Consider the following 18,550-nt stretch of genomic DNA (forward strand, 5'->3'; position numbering starts at 1 on the left):
GAACGTAAATTACGTCCAGCCCCATTCACGGACGACTTACGCAAACAACGTAAAATTTTCAAATTTCGACGCGGGAACGACGGCCATACTTAACATTGACTAGGCCACCTAGGGGGCAGCTTTATCTTTACGCCGGCGTACCTCTTATGGAAACGGCGTATCTTTACTGCGACGGGCACACGTACGTTCGTGAATCGGCCTATCTAGTCATTTACATATTCTACTCCGAACTCAATGGAAGCGCCACCTAGCGGCCAGCGAAAAAATTGCACCGTAAGATACGACGGCGTAGGAGACTTACGTCGCTCGTATCTTAGCCTAATTTAAGCGTATCTGGTTTCCAGAATACGCTTAAATTTACGACGGCGCAGATTCAGAGTTACGACGGCGTATCTACTGATACGCCGGCGTAACTCTCTCTGAATCTGGCTAACTTAGAGCACACCCAGGAAATACATTTAACCTCTTCCTCACCCCCCTAGTGTTAACCCCTTCCCTGCCAGTCACATTTATACAGTAATTAGTGCATTTTTATAGCACTGGTCGCTGTATAAATGTGATAGGTCCCAAAATTGAGTCAAAAGTGTCCGATAAGGCCTGACAAAAAAATCGAAGGTTTGCCAGATTTACCATTACTAGTAAAAAATAAAAAATAAATCATAAATCTATCCCCTATTTTTGTATAACTTTGTATAACTTTTGCGCAAACCAATCAATAAACGCTTATTTCGATTTTGTAGAAGAATACGTATCGGCCTAAACCGAGGAAAATTTTATTTTTTTTTTTAAATGGGATATTATCCACTTAAGCCCCGGACCAAAATGCTGCCTAAAGACCCAAGGGGTTTTTACAGTTCGGGACTGCGTCGCTTTAACAGACAATTGCGCGGTCGTGCGACGTGGCTCCCAAACAAAATTGGCGTCTTTTTTTCCCCACAAATGGAGCTTTCTTTTGGTGGTATTTGATCACCTCTGCGGTTTTTATTTTTTGCGCTATAAACAAAAATAGAGCGACAATTTTGAAAAAAATGCTAAATTTTTTACTTTTTGCTATAATAAATATCCCCCAAAAACATATATAACATTTTTTTTTTCCTCAGTTTAGGCCGATACGTATTCTTCTACCTATTTTTGGTAAAAAAAATCGCAATAATCGTTTATCGGTTGGTTTGCGCAAAATTTATAGTGTTTACAAAATAGGGGATAGTTTTTTTGCATTTTTATTTATTTATTTATTTTTTACTACTAATGGCGGCGATCAGCGATTTTTTTCGTGACTGCGACATTATGGCGGACACTTCGGACAATTTTGACACATTTTTGGGACAATTGTCATTTTCACAGCAAAAAATGCATTTAAATTGCATTCTTTATTGTGAAAATGACAGTTTGCAGTTTGGGAGTTAACCACAGGGGGCGCTGTAGGAGTTAGGGTTCACTTTGTGTGTGTTTACTAGTGTAGGGGGGTGTGGCTGTAGGAATGACGTCATCGATCGTGTCTTCCCTATAAAGGGAATGACGCGATCGATGCGCCGACACAGTGAAGCACGGGGAAGCCGTGTTTACACACGGCTCTCCCCGTTCTTCAGCTCCGGGGAGCGATCGCGACGGAGCGGCTATAAACGACGACGCCGTCGTCCCGGATCGCTCCTGAAGCCACGGGGACCGCCGCATGTACGGGGGGGGGTCCCGATCGGACCCCCGACCCACGTCAAGCAGAGCACGTATATATACGTGCATGTGCCTGCCTGTGCCATTCTGCTGACGTATATGTACATGCGGCGGTCCTTAAGTGGTTAATATAACAAAAAGTAAAAAATATTGTGTTATTTTTTTCAAAATTTTCTGTCTTTTTTTGTTTGTAGCGCAAAAAAAAAAAATTGCAGAGATGATCAAATACCACCAAAAGAAATCTCTACTTGTGGGGGGAAAAAAATTGTAAAAATATAATTTGGGTACAGTGTTGTATGACCGCGCAATTGTCATTCAAAATGCGTCAGCGCTGAAAGCTGAAAATTGGTCTGGGCAGGAAGGGGTAAACCCAGTAATGAAGTGGTTAAATAACAATTGAGCGGTCATGCTACACTGTACCCAAACAGAATTTTTATAATTTTTTTCCCACAAATAGAGCTTTATTTTGTTGCTATTTGATCACCTCTGCGTTTTTTTATTTTTTGCTATACAAATAAAAAAAGACCGAAAATTTTGAAAAAAAATAGGGTTTTCTTTTTATTCTGTTATATAATTTTGTAAATAAGTAAGTTTTCTCCTTCATTGATGGGCACTGATAAGGCAACACTGACAGGCACTGATAAGGTGGCGCCAATGAGGTGGCACTGATGGGCACTGGTAGGCGGCACTGATGGGTGGCACTGATGGGCATTGATAGGCTGCACTGATGATGGGCACCCATAGGTGGCACTGGTGGGCACTGATAGATGACACTCATGGGCACTGAAAGGCTGCAATAATGGGTACTTATGGGTAGCACTGATAGGCGGCACTGATGGGCACTGATATGTGGCACTTCAGGGCACTGATGGGCATTGATACAGGGCACTGATGGGCACTGATATGCGGCACTGATATGCATCCCTGGTGGCACTGGCACTGGTAGGAATTTTGGATGGGCACTGTTGGCAGCTGCCTGGGCATTGATTGGCAGCTGCCTTGGCACAGATTGGCATTTCCCTGATGGTCTAGGGGGAATACCTTGAACTTAATTTTTCTCAGCATGTCGTAGTGTTTTACGGTACCGCGTTTTGGCACGGTCGGATTTTTGACTGATGGTGTGTAGGCAAGACCGATGAAAGTAAGCTTCATCGGATATCCAACGAAAAAATCAACCAGATTGGATTCCATCAGGTATCCGATCGTATGTACGAGGCTTAACGGGATCATCACTTCAGGCTGATCACAGTGATCTCTCACCTTGATTATTAAAATGACCTTCTCATATACAAACATACTTACACACACACACTGTAGTTCACTTATTCTGAGTGGTGGGCATGCACACATGTATAAACAAAGGAAATAAAACTTTTTTTATATTATTTATATTTATTTAACAATATACTGTTATTTACTTCACAGGTATGGAATGGAAGGCATAAATAATTGTGACAATTTTCTGTTTGTGAGTGTAAACAGTATTTATATAAAAAAAACGTAATTTCTTTGGTCTCCATGACTGTGCTCTTCATTGGTTATCACCCTACCTATCCTTCAGTTTCATTTACAATTCTACCTCCTCCTCTCCTCTTCCTTTTTCCATTGGAGTCCCCTAATGCCCTGTACACGCGATCGGAGCTTCCGTTGGAATAAACTCTGACGGGTTTTTCAGACGGAATGCCGTTCTAGCTGTCTTGCATACACACGGACACACCAAATTCTGACCATCAAAAAAGCGGTGACGTACAACACTACGATGAGCCTAGAAAAATGAGTTGAATTGTTTCCGAGCATGCATTTTTTTTTCTCCGTCGGAGTTCTATACAGATGAACAGAATTTCCAATAGAATTTTTTTTCCGTCCAACGGAAAAAGTCAGATGGGGCATACACACGGTCAGAATATCCGATGAAAAAAATTGGTCTGACTTTTTCCATTGGAAATTCCCATCGTGTGTACGAGGCATAAGGTTCTGTTCATTGGACCTCTCCTACTCTCAATCAACACCTCTTTCCTGGGTCAGCTGATGGCTTCTCATGGTTTTCAAAACCATTTCTATGCTGATTACACCCAAATCTATTTCTCTACCCCTCAACTCGCTCCATCGGTCTCCTCACGTATCACTAATTTATTAACAGACCTATCAGACTGGATGTCACACTACTTCTTCAAACTCAATCTATTAGAAGCCAAGCTCATAATATTTTCTCCCCCACGTACCTCTTCCCCTGACTTCTCTGTCCAAGATCTATCAACCCATGCCAGAGGAGATGTAATCCTGAACTCTCCTTTTGGCCCCACATCCAATCCCCGTCCAAAGCTTGCCACCTCAACCGCCGTTAAACTCTCCAAAATACACCCCTTCCTAACCAATGACACCAAAAAATCTTCTCCTTTACTTCCTGGTTAACTCTTGCCAAGACTACTGCTATTTCCTTCTCATTGGCTTACCCCGACATAGGCTAGCCTTCAGTCCATCATTAATACTGTTGCAAGACTCATCCACCTTACCAACCACTTAAGCCTCGTACACACGATCAGTCCATCCGATGAGAACGGTCTGATGGACCGTTGTTGTCGGTTAACCGATGAAGCTGACTGATGGTCCATCGCGCCTACACACCATTGGTTAAAAAAACGATTGTGTCAGAACGCGGTGACGTAAAACACAACGACGTGCTGAAAAAAACAAAGTTTAATGCTTCCAAGCATGCATCAACTTGATTCTGAGCATGCATGGATTTTTAACCGATGGTTGTGCCTACTAACGATCGTTTTTTTCCCATCAGTTAGGAATCCATCGGTTAAATTTAAAGCAAGTTGGCTTTTTTTTAACCGATGGTTAAATAACCTATGGGGCCCACACACGATTGTTTTTGACCAATGAAAACGGTCCATCAGACCGTTGTCCTCTGTTTAACCTATCGTGTGTACGAGGCCTAAGTGTCTGCTATCCCTCTCTGCCAACCCCTCCATTGGCTTCCGCTCACCCAACTAATTAAATTCAAAATACTAACAACAACGTACAAATATCTCACCTCCACCTAACAGCTGTACTTGTATTTTCTCCATCAGCTTGTCCCACGCAGTTATTACCCTTTGTATCACTTGACCCTCTCTTTTAGATTGTAGGATCCAATGAGCAGGATCCTCTGATTCCTCCTATATTGAATTGTATTGTAACTGTACTGTCTACCCTCATGTTGTAAAGTGTGGCTCAAACAGTTAGGGCTATATAAATCCCATATAATAATAATGATGATAATAATAATAATAATAATAATAATAATAATAATAATAATAATAATAATAATAATAATAATAGTAATAATAAAACATAGTGGTTAAATCACAGTCATTGGGACATACCAATTTTAAAAAGATCTTAGATTTTAGAAAAAGCAAGCAACATATGTCTGATTTTGCGATGTTTGAATAATTTGTTTTTTAATTGTATGGCTTTTGGTAGCTATTACAATTTATTGCTACTAAATAATTATTTTGTATGTTTTGGTAATCTTTTGTTTTTGGACCAGAAGTTATGAAGTTGATTTATTCTGGGACATTTATTTGCTCTGTTTAAGGACGTTTCCCCAAAAATGATCGACAAACCAATATCTGCCCTTTCTTGCCAGTGGCAAAAGCAGTTGTTATGTACTATGCATCTCAGGCAAAATGTGTACTCTTTTCAGCCAGTATTGAAAGATTTGGCTTTGATGCACAAAAAAGGCCAAGATGGAAATGGGAACTTTCCTATTTGGAATAACGTGCATATTTGATGGATGTTCTCATTGTAAAGCACCAAGATAAACCTAAATTATTTTCCTCACTATTACATCTTGTTGGAAATAAAGGTCAGGTGTGGGTAGATTTTGGCCACTATTTAGTAGAGGCTCAATGTTTGCTTCATCTCTTTGTAAAAATTAGCAAGAGTGTGTCCTTGATTTCTTTATTTCTTAGGCTGTATACGTTGGAACTATCCGGTTTGGAATAATGAGCACTTTTGTTGGAAGTTCTCATTGAAAAGCACCAGTGTAGGCCCAGGGGCGGACTGACAACTCATGTGGCCCCCGGGCAATAGAAGATTATGGGGCCCCCGGGCTTACAGATGGCCACCACGCCAGGAGGCAGTGCAGAGGAGGGGCAGCTAAAATCTCAGGATTTTCACATCAAAAGCAAGTCGGTTTCGGACATATCAGGGACAGATCTAAAAAAAACATAGATTTTTACATACTGTCCTTGGTTTTACTGAGCCTGGCAACCCTGATGGGGCCCCCTAGTGGCATGGGGCCCCCTAGTGGCATGGGGCCCTCGGGCAGTGCCCGAGTGACTCAATGGTCAGTCTGCCCCTGTGTAGACCTGATTTCCATTCCTCGCCAGACCAGTACATCTAGTGGGTATTCAAAATCAGGTATGGGTAGATTTTTACCACTCGTACAAAAAATTTCGCTCAATTTTTGCTTTGTCTCTTTGTAAAAATCAGGAAGAATGTGTCCTTAATTTCTTTATTTCTTAGGTTTTATAAGTTGGAACTTTCCTGTTTGGAATAATGAGCTCTTTTGTTGGAAAATCTCATTGAAAAGCACCAGTGTAGACCTGATTTCCTTTGCTTACCAGAGCAATACATTGAATGCTGAATCAGGGTCAGGTATGGGTTAATTTTGGTCCTTAAGACTTGTTTTGGCTCTGTCATTGCTTTATTTTTTTGTGAAAAATAGCAAGAGAGTGTTTTTGATTTCTTTATTTCTTAGGCTGTATACTTTGGAACTATCCGGTTTGGAATAATGAGCACTTTTGTTGGAAGTTTTCATTGAAAAGCACCAGCCTAGACCTGATTTCCATTCCTCACCAGACCAGTACATCTAGTGGGTATTCAAAGTCAGGTATGGGTACATTTTTACCACTCGTACAAAAAATTTGTCTCAATTTTTGCTTTGTCTCTTCGTAAATATCAGGAATAATGTGTCCTTGATTTCTTTATTTCTTAGGTTGTATAAGTTGGAACTTTCCTGTTTGGAATATTGAGCTCTTTTGTTGGAAGGTCTCATTGAAAAGCACCAGTGTAGACCTGATTTCCTTTCCTTGCCAGAGCAATACATCGAGGTATGGGTTGATTTTGGTCGGTAAGACTTGCTTTGGCTCTGTTCTTGCTATTATCTCTTTGTGAAAAGTAGCAAAACTGTGTTTTTGATTTCTCTATTCCTTAGGCTGTAGATTATAGGGTTAGTGAAAGGAGTGAGCAGGAGGAAAACAAGAGACCTGAACTTGTTTTCGTACATTGAACTTTCATCTGGTGGTGACATGTAAACTGCAATCAGACTCCCATAGTACGTACAAACAACTAATAAATGAGAACTGCAGGTTGAAAAGGCTTTCTTCTTCCCGCTCAGAGATGAAATGTTGAAGATCACAAAGAAGATACAGCTGTAGGACAGAGTAATACAGAGGAAGGGAAGGAAGATAACAAAAATGTTAAATGAATAATCAAGCCAATGCAATGTAGAGACCTCTACAGAGGAAAGAGCCAGTAGAGGAGCAAAGTCACAAAAGAAATGGTCAATGATGTTGGAGGTACAGAACTGAAGCTGGTATATCAGAATAACTTCAACTTTTATCAGAATAATCCCCACTATCCAAGACCAAATACTCAAACGTAAAGAAAAGTTTAAGCTCATTATAGAAGCGTAGCGTAATGGTAAGCAAATTGCCAAATATCGGTCAAGGGACATCATCATGAGGAGACAGCACTGGGCGTAGGTTGACGCAAACACAAAGAAATATTGGGATAGGCAACCGTTTACAGTCATGGTGTGCCCCTCCAGCCAAATGATGCACAACATGTTGGGCACTATGCTGATGGAAATAATGAGGTCTGCGAAGGCAAGGTTCGAGAGGAATAAATACATTGGACGGTGGAGGATATAACTGGAAGATACCAGCAAAACAATTAACAGGTTCCCAAGGACTGCACATATGTGTACGAATAGTATTAAGCCAAATACAACAATCTTACTCTTATAAGTGTTCTGAAAGCCAAGGAGGACCAATTCTGTCACTATGGTCTGATTTTCACCACACATGATAAAATCTTCATATTTGCTTTTAATCTAGAAAACAATGAATTCATATCTGTTAGCATCGTAATAAACATTAATGTAATTTGATATAAATTGGACCTTTTAAGTCATGAAAGTGGAAAAATTCCAGATAAATATAGTTTGCGACCTCCCCCAAAAAAAACAAAGTTAGGCCTCGTACACACGATAGGTTAACCAGAGGACAACGGTCTGATGGACCGTTTTCATCGGTCAAAACCGATTGTGTGTGGGCCCCATAGGTTATTTAACCATCAGTTAAAAAAAAAAGCCAACTTGTTTTAAATTTAACCGATGGATTCCTAACCGATGGGAAAAAAACGATCGTTAGTAGGCGCAACTATCGGTTAAAAGTCCATGCATGCTCAGAATCAAGTCGACGCATGCTTGGAAGCATTGAACTTCGTTTTTTTCAGCACTTCGTTGTTTTTTTTTACGTCACCGCGTTCTGACACGATCGTTTTTTTAACCGATGGTGTGTAGGCGCGACAGACCATCAGTCAGCTTCATCGGTCCATCGGTCCGTTCTCATCGGATGGACTGATCGTGTGTACAAGGCTTTAAAGCCCTGTACACACGATTGGATATCTGATGGAATCTAATCCGATGGATTTTTTCGTCGGAAATCCGATGAAGCTGACTTTCATCAGTCTTGCCTACACACTATCGGTCCAAAATCTGACCATGCCAAAACGCGGTGACGTAAAACACTACGACGTGCTGAGAAAAATGAAGTTGAATGCTCCCGAGCATGCGTTGACTTGATTCTGAGACGATCGTTTTTTTCACCGATGGAAAACAAACCGATGGGGCCCACACACGATCGGTTTGTCCGATGAAAACACTCAATCGGTCTGTTTTTATTGGACAAACCGATCGTGTGTACAGGGCTTAATAGTTAAAAGGTGAAATACATATAAGGGAGTTGCTTTAATTGCTGAAGGATTTGTATTTTTGTTCCTGCAGTCCTGAGATTTACTCAGTTATGCCACACAGCAGTGCCCTGCCCCAGGAGGTCAGGAAACCTTGGCCCGGATTCAGAAAGGAGTTATGGAGCGCCTGATTCATAGAATCAGATACGCCTCAATGTTGCCTAGATACGAGCGGCGTAAGTCTCCTACGCCATCGTATCTTAGGGTGCAATATTTACGCTGACCGCTAGGGGCGCTTCCCAAGACTTCCGCGTCAAATATGCAAATTAGGTAGATACGCCGATTCAGAAACGTACGTCCGCCCGGCGCATTTTTTTTTACGTCGTTTGCGTAAGGCTTTGTCTGGTGTAAAATTACCCCTCATAGAGCAGGGGTAAGTCATGTTAGGTATGGACGTCGGAAACGTACGAACAGCGTCATATTTTACGTCGTTTGCGTAAGTCATTCGCGAATAGGGCTGTACGTAAGTTACGTTCACGTCTAAAGCATTGACAGTTTGCGGCAGTTTGCGGCCTAATTTGGAGCATGCGCACTTGGAAACGTTCACGGACGACGCATGCGCCGTTCGTAAAAAAACGTCAATTACGTGGGGTCACAAGTAATTTAAATAAAACACGCCCACATCATCCACATTTGAATTAGGCGGGCTTACTCCAGCCCAGTTACACTACGCCGCCGTAACTTACAGCACAAGTTCTTTCTGAATACGGGACCTGCCGCTGTAAGTTACGGCGGCGTAGTGTATCTAAGATACGCTACGCCCGCCGAAAGATACGCAAATGTATCTGAATCCGGGCCCATATTTTTATTTTCTACAGTTTAGTAAAACTTATAGGTCTTGTGCCGCCCATACTTTGTGACTGGGCAGTGACAGGAGAAGTAGCAGACTGATGATCTCAGCACTCTATCCCTGTGCTTTCTCCTCCTATCAGCATGTTCCTTTTTAACACAGCTGATTGGCTACTTGCTGCTTCACCTTCTCCTAGTCTGACATCTGTACAAGTTGGGGCCAATTCCAGTTGAAATTCAGATACTTAAAAAAAATGTAAAGTAAAAGACAAACTATAATGTATTTTAAATAGAAGCAAAAAGGTATGGACAGCTGCACTCCGATAAATGTAAAAAACAATAAAAGCCTTTAATCCAGTAAAAAAACACTGCACAAACAGAGAAACAGCAAACGGTGGGATGATATCTGACGCGTTTCACATTGTTATACAATGCTTAGTCATAGGCTATGACTAAGCATTGTATAACAATGTGAAACGCGTCAGAAATATCATCCCACCGTTTGCTGTTGCTCTGTTTGTGCAGTGTGTTTTTACTGGTCTAAAGGCTTTTATTGTTTTTTACATTTATCGGAGTGTGGCTGTCCATACCTTTTTGCTTCTATTTATGCTTCGTGCATTGCCTGCACCCACTGGATTTTTCTGAGTCCACACTCACCACCAAGGTGCACTCATCTGGAGTGGCGGTCTCTTTCCTCTACTATAATGTATTTTAGATCTTTAACCACTTGTCTACCAAGGTGCATGTATCAATGTCATGGTAGACGAGTAGTTAAATTAAGCTCACAGCTGCTGAAGGAGTGAGCTTGATGCCAGCTTTAAGAGCCAGTGAAGGGCTTTCTGATGAAAGTGATCAGGCAGCTCTAGAGCCCCCCAATCACTTTTACATGGCTTTGAAAGAGTGGCACCAGTGGGGGTTCCCAAGCTCTCCCATCCCACCGGGGATCCTGGAACCACAGGAAACAACTTCCCTCTTTACAGCAGGAGGAACTCGAGGAACATCCATTCCATGATCTCTCCTGCGACAATGTGCATGTCACTTCTGGGGTCATAGCTGTCATTCCTCAGCTAGTGAAGCCAAGGATGGAGCTATTCCAGCATGATCTGTGATGGAACAGCTTCATTGGAGGAAAAGGGAGACATTGGGGACCCCCACTATCCCTATAAAGAGAACAGTTGTACCACACATGAGGTATCATTTGGAATGTTGGAATGAGAGAAATAAGGCCATAGGTCATGGTTAACTCTAAACTGATGACCTGTAAAGGCTTTTAACCACTTCCGGACCGCCGCACAACTATATACGTCGGCACTTTGAAGAGGGATATCTATGTTTTGGCAGCAGCTCTTCAGGCGGCGGTCCGATTTACGATAATTGTGGTCTCTGCGGCGGATTCGCCGTGAGATTACCGTTATTGGCGGTGGGAGTGCCCCCCCGCCGCTCTCCTGCACCCTCCACCACTTAATTGAGCCGCCATTTTTTCTGTCATTCTTTCAAATAATTTTCTTTTGTTTTTTTTATTGAATTTTAGTCTAAATATGAGGTCTTTTTGACCCCAGATCTCATATTTAAGAGGACCTGTCATGCTTTTTTCTATTACAAGGGATGTTTACATTCCTTGTAATAGGAATAAAAGTGACCAATTTTTTTTAAAAAAAGATTGTAAAAATAAAGTAAAATAAATAAGAAAAAAAAAAAATTTAAAGCGCCCGTCACTACGAGCTCGCATGCAGAAGCGAGCGCATACGTGAGCAGCGCACGCATATGAAAATGGAGTTCAAACCACACATGTGAGATATCGCCACAATTGGTAGAGCTAAAGCAATAATTGTAGACCTCCTCTGTAACTCAAAACATGCAACCTGTATAATGTTTTAACTTGTAAACAACACATCTGAAAAAGAGGCTTGGGGCCAGATTCACAAAGGAGATACGACGGAGTATCTCTCAGAGTATCTATGCGACTGATTCATAGAATCAGTTAGGTATGCAAATTAGGAGTTACGGCGATCCACGACGGTTTTTCACGTTCGCTACGTCACCGCTAGTCTAGTTTCCCGTCGCAAAGTTAGTCGTCGTTTTTGGTGCCTTAACTTTACACAGCACACGTATGTGCTGTATAAAGTATGGCCGTCGCTCCCGCGTCTAATTTTAAAAATTCACGTCGTTTGCGTAAGACGTCCGGGAATACGGAAGTACTCTACGCACGTCGCCGATCGGAAAAATGACGTCAGTTCGCACAAAGCACGGCGGGAATTTCGAAACGGAGCATGCGCAGTAGTTCCGGCGCGGGAGCGCTCCTAATTAAAATGGCACATGCCCCTTTAAATTACGCGGGCTTACGCCGGAGGCCGCCAGCGTAGGTTTTCATTGCAAGTGCTTTGTGAATCAGGCACTTGCGATGAAAACTTGCGGCGGTGTAACGTATCTACGATACGTTACGCCGCCGCAGTTCTACGTGAATCTGGCCCTTGGTCCTTAAGTGGTTAAGGTGTTGTCTAAACTGGATTTTTTTGGTATTATTATTTCACAGAATTTATATAGCGCCAACAGTTTGCTCATCACACTTTACAAGATAAAGGCAGACAGTGCAATTGCAATACAGTTCAATACAGGAGGAAACAGAATGCCCTGCTCATTAGAGCTTACAATCTAAGATGGAGGGTCAAGAGATACAAAAGGTAATAACTGTTGGGGATAGGCTGGGATGAGATTGGTAAAAAAAAATAGTTTGGTATTTACGCAACGCAACCCAATCTTTTATATTTCACCAAAAATTGGGTATGATGTTGTGTTTGTTTACACTAAAATTTATTTTAGTGTATTGCTCCGACCGTTTTTCGGGTTCTAAAAAATGACGTTTTAAGGGTCTAGAAAAAACGATGTTTTTTTCGAACCGCTCATTAACCACTTAAGGACCGCCTCCTGCACATATACGTCAGCAGAATGGCACGGCTGGGCACAAGCACGTACCTGTACATCCTCTTGAAGTGCCCAGCCGTGGGTCGCGGGCGCGCTCCCGTAGCGCGTCTGCGACCCGGTCCGAAGCTCCAATCGCTGGAGTCCCGTGATCGGTCCCCAGGGCTGAAGAACGAGGAGAGCTGTGTGTAAACACAGCTTCCCCGTTCTTCACTGTGGCGCTGTCATTGATCGTGAAACATAAAAATGCAATAATAATATCCCCTATTTTGTAAACACTATAAATTTTGCGCAAACCAATCGATAAACGCTTATTGCGATTTTCTTTACCAAAAATATGTAGAAGAATACGTATCGGCCTAAACTGAGGAAAAAAACTTTTTTTAAATATTTTTGGGGGATATTTATTATAACAAAAAGGAAAACATATTGCATTTTTTTCGAAATTGTCGCTCTATTTTTGTTTATAGCGCAAAAAATAAAAACCGCAGAGGTGGTCAAATACCACCAAAAGAAAGCTCTATTTGTGGGAAAAAAGGGGCGCCAATTTTGTTTGAGAGCCACGTCGCACGACTGCGCAATTGTCAGTTAAAGCGACGCAGTGCCGAATTGCAAAAACTGGCCAGGTCTTTTACCTGCATTTTGGTCCGGGTCTTAACTAGTTAAAACGGCCTTTCCTACACACGATCGTGAAAAAAAAATACTCTAGCAAAGCGCAGTGACGTACAACACGTACAACGGCACTATGAAGGGGAAGTTCCATTTGGATGGCGCCACCCTTTAGGCTGCTTTAGCTGATTTTGTGTTAGTAAAAGACGATTTGCGCTTTTCTGTCTGTTACAGCATGATGAATGTGCTTACTCCATTACGAACGCTACTTTTACCAGAACGAGCGCTCCCGTCTCATAACTTGCTTCTGAGCATGCACGTTTTTTTCACGTCGTTAAAGCCCACACACGACCATTTTTTACAACCTTAAAAACGGCAACGTTAAAAACATCATGAAAAAATAGAGCATGTTCGAAAAACATTTTGCCCATTTTTTAGATTGTGAAATATGCTCTGGAGCCCACACTCGATCGTTTTTAATGACATTAAAAAAAAACTTAATTTTTTAGAACCCGAAAAACGGTCGTGTGTACGCGGCATTCAGATATCTGCTTTCATAAACACACTTTTTGCAGGGGGTTTACAGTAGTGGTGCACCGAAATGGAAATTTCAGAACCGAAACAAAACCGAAATAAAAAAAAATTTCAGGCCGAAACCGAAACCGAAAATTACTTTTTTATAAAATAATTACTATTTTTTTTATGGTCATTTTATTTTTTTATTTTTTTACTATTTTTTTTTTACAGTGACCTTTTTAAAAAAAAATTGAAGGGGGGGGTAGTGGATTGTCAGTGTGTTTTTTTTTTTTTTTTTATTATTATTTACATTTTATTTTTTAAATTATTTATTGCAATTTTATTTCTTTGTTTTTAATCAGCCCTGTTGGGGGGGCTTTGGTGAGATATCAGGGGTCTTAACAGACCTCTGACATCTCCCCTCTGAGACAGGGAAAGGGACTAGGGACACAGATTCCCCAATCCCTTTCTCTGCAGCTTCAGCTGCGCTGAAAATAAATGGAGAGAAGACAGCGGCTTCTCTTCATTCATAAACTTAAACATCGTAAACACAGTTTACAATGTTTCAGTTATGTGAATGGACAGTCAGTCATCACTGACTCTGTCCATTCGGAACAGTAAGGAGCCGGATTTACTGGCTCCTACCCCGCTCTCCATCCTGACAGATCCAGGGGGTGGAGGAGGAGCACGGAAGGAGAGAATGACACGGTGGGGGACACGGAGGGATACACGGATGGATACACGGAGGGAGAGAGAAACACGGGGGGACACAAAGGGATACACGGATGGATACACGGAGGGAGAGAGAAACACGAGGGGGACACGGAGGGAGAGAGAAACACGGCGGGGGACACGGAGGGATACACGGAGTGAGAGAGAAACACGGGGGGGACACGCAGGGATACACAGAGGGAGAGAGAAACACAGCGGGGGACACAGGGAAGAAGGAAACACTGCGGGGGACACAGAGGAGAAGGAAACATGGAGGGGGACAAGGAGGAGAAGGGAACACCGAGGGGACACAGAGGGAGAGAGACTGCAGCAAAACGGAGGGGGGCTGGAGGAGGACACGGTACAGTCAGCGGTGATCGTGCGAGCAGTCATTAACGGCAATTTTTAAGCTGTTTAGCAATTTTAGGCATGTCCCCAAAACAGCTGTTTTCGGCCAATATGTATCGGCCACCGATATATCGGTGCATCCCTAGTTTACAGTAAGTTCTAGAAAAAAATGCAGATTTTTAACATGTGTGCAATAGAATAAATTTCCCCGGTAGACAAGTGGTTGACAATGTTGATGATGATTACTTTATGATTACTTTAGCAATAAGGGAGAGTGTGATATGTATCATTGTAAAATAATAATAATAATAATAATAATAATAATAATAATAATAATAATAATAATAATATTGTTAGATGTTAAAATAGATTTTGTTTGAGACTGTAGAGGAGGAAGTATGGAAGCAGTGGTCGACCATGGTGCACAAAGGCATATTCAATACGTTGCCTGACCGATAAACTCGGATCACAAGACTGGAAGGACAAAATCACAGATATTTTTTAAGGGGTGTCTGGAGTACGAAAGTGGCTGGACAAAAGTGAGGAATTCCAGGAAGGGCTTCATAGACCATGAGACTGGTTGAAAGATACTGGAGGTTTCTTGAAAAGGCTGGTATGATCGTCATTATCGAGTGTGGATTTGACTGCTGGGTTCTCGGACCATCCTTATGATCAACAGTCTATGGTGGTGTATGGAGGCTGTCTGTGGTTCGATCGGCCATTTGGGGTTCTTGGAAGAAAAGGCCCTGGTCGGGTGTTAGCCATATGCTTTAAAGCTTGTGCAGCTGGTAAGCGTGCCCTCTTTGTGGTGGTAGGTTCATTTTGTCCGTCATAGTCACAAGAGAAAGTCACAACACGTGATTTGGGTCACTCACCTTCCTTCCATTAGAGGATATTCAAGATCTCGCATTCATATTGGAGGACTCTTTTGTTTTTTTGTCACATGGTTCTCATTTTTATTTTCCAGTTTGTTTGTTTCTAATTATTTGAGTTACATGTCAAATATTTAGAGTGGAGCTTCTATTATATACTTATATGCTTGTGTGTATTCCACTTTGACCTGCAGTTGCATTTAGAGGTAGGACACAGTGCAGTTTTCATTTTGCACATACTCAATACTTCACTAGTGGAAGTGATGGTACCTCAATCTGGTCTATACAGTGACAGGACAAGATATATCCATTAACGACTTCCCACCCAGCCACTATATATACGGCTGGGAGGGCGCTCTCTCCTTCTGAGTGGACATTCAGGAACATCCCTCAGAAGGAGAGAGATCATGCACACGCACGTGACCACGCAGCGGCACGATCCCAATGCACTCGTGTCACCTGGACACGGCACATCTCCGATCGGCAGGAGGGCTCTGTGTTTGACCCTCCTGATCACATGATGGCCATGTCCAATCACAGCCATCATGTCATGTAAATAGAGAGCCGGTTGCTAGGCGATTTGCTCTCCTCTCTTCACATGGAAGTTGTCAGTGAGGAGAGGAGAGCAGATCACTTCAGCTTTTCCGGTGATCAGTGAGTATGAGCTGTTTTTTACACACTGATCACTGACCCAGTGTCCCCACACCTGTCCCTACACAATATTAACACAAGTCCCCAAAATAGTGTCCCCAAAACACATGTCCCCCACATATGTAACAGTAAAATCACATGTCCCAATGATCATCTGCGTACATCTGTACGTGATCACACAGACCAATTATTATACACTTAACAGGATTTTTTTTACCAAAGACATATAGCAGAATACATTTTGGCTTAAATTTATCACAAAATTCGATTTTATTGGATTTCTTTTCAAATAGAAAGAAAAAAATATAGTTTTTTTTTTTCCAAATTTCCACCCTTATTCGAGTTGTGAATAAATACCACCAAAAAAAATCTCTATTTGTCTGAACAAAATAATAAAAAATCTCATTTGGGTACAGCGTTACATGACTGCGCAATTGTCATTGAAAGTGTGAGAGCGCTGAAAGATGAAAATTGGTCTGGGAAGGAAGGGGGTGAAAGTGCTCAGTATTGATGGGGTTAAAAACCCTAAAACTGCACTGTTTGCGGGCTTGCTGGATGAGATCCTAGACATCTCCGAACCCTCATTTCTTTTTTTTTTCCTAGAAACTAAAATTACTTTAGCATGAGCATGGAAATCTCCAGTGGTTAATGTTGCCTTAGTAAAACATAAACTCTCCTGTATCATGGTCAATCAAAAACTGACCAGCATTCTTAGAGACGAACAAGCCACATTTGAAATACCTTCAAGCCCCATAGTTCTAGGGAGTGTTCGAGGCATAGGGACCTGGATCAAGGAAATCAATTATTTCTTTCTTTCTTTCTTTCTTTCTTTCTTTCTTTCTTTCTTTCTTTCTTTCTTTCTTTCTTTCTTTCTTTCTTTCTTTCTTTCTTTCTTTCTTTCTTTCTATCTTTCTTGTGCAAATGGAGAGTTCTTTGGGCCTCTCATATTTCAAGGTCAATATGGGAGCAAGGTATTCTGTTTTGGGGTGCTAGATTAACTCTGTGCTACCATATCTTTTCATGCTACTGCATTAACACTTGACCATCTTTTATTCCGATAAAAATGCAATTATATCTATACTCTATTACCGAAAGTATTGGGACACCTGCCTTTACACACACATAAACTTTAATGGCATCCAAGTCTTAGTCCGTAGGGTTCAATATTCAGTTGGCACACCCTTTGCAGCTCTAACAGTTTCCACTTTTCTGGGAAGGCTTTCTACAAGGTTTAGGAGGGTGTCTTTGGGAATGTTTAACCATTCTTCCAGAAGTGCATTTGTGAGGTCAGGCAATGATGTTGGATGAGAAGGCCTGGCTCGCAGTCTCCACTCTTATTCATCCCAAAGGTGTTCTATTGGGTTAAGGTCAGGACTCTCTGCAGGCCTGTAAAGTTCCTCCATCCAAAACTTGCACATCCACGGCTTTATGAACCTTGCTTTGTGCACTGGTCCAAATCATTTGGTGGAGAGGGGGGGACTATGGTGTGGGGTTGTTTTTCAGGGGTGGGGCTTGGCCCCTTAGTTCCAGTGAATGGAACTCTTAAGTCTTAAGGCATCAGCATAAAAATACATTTTGGACAACTTCATGCTCCCAGCCTTCTGGGAACAGTTTGGGGATGGCCCCTTCCTGTTCCAACATGATTGCGCACCAGTGCTCCCAACCTTGCAGGTCAGCCAAGTTCCTCCACCCCAAACTCGCTCATCCATGTCTTTATGGAACTTGCTTTGTGCACTGGTGCACAGTTATATTGGAACAGGAAGGGACCATCCCCAAACTGTTCCCACACGGTTGGGAGCATGAACTTATCCAAAATGCCTTGTTATGCTGATGCTTTAAGAGATCCCTTCACTGGAACTAAGGGGTCAAGCCCAACCCCTGAAAAACAACCCCACACCATAATCCCCCCTCCACCAAATGATTTGGACCAGTGCACAAAGCAAGGTTCATAAAGATGTGGATGGGAAAGTTTTGGATGAAGGGACTTTACCGGCCTGCAGATCGTCCTCACCTCAACCTAATAGAACGTCTTTGGGTTGAATTAGAGTGCAGATTGCGAACCTTTGGGATGAATAAGAGTGGAGACTGTGAGCGAGGCCTTCTTGTGCCAAAATCACTGCCTAACATCACAAATGCTCTTCTGGAAGAATGGTCAAACATTCCCATAGACAAACTCCTAAGCCTTGTGGACAGCCTTCCCAGAAGAGTTGAAGCTGTTATACCTGCAAAGGGTGGGCCAACTCAATATTTGACTAAGACCGGGATGCCATTAAAGTTCATGTGTGTCTAAAGGCAGGTGTCTCAATACTTTTGGTAATATAGTGTATTTTGCTAATGCCATGGGTAAGCAGCAGCCTAATTGGGTAGGATCAACCTTTAAACTTGTTTTTTATACTATATGTATAATGGCAAACTTTGAGTATAGCCTCATGTAC

Source organism: Rana temporaria, chromosome 3 (genome assembly GCF_905171775.1).
Source record: "Rana temporaria chromosome 3, aRanTem1.1, whole genome shotgun sequence".
NCBI classification, from domain to species: Eukaryota; Metazoa; Chordata; class Amphibia; order Anura; family Ranidae; genus Rana; species Rana temporaria.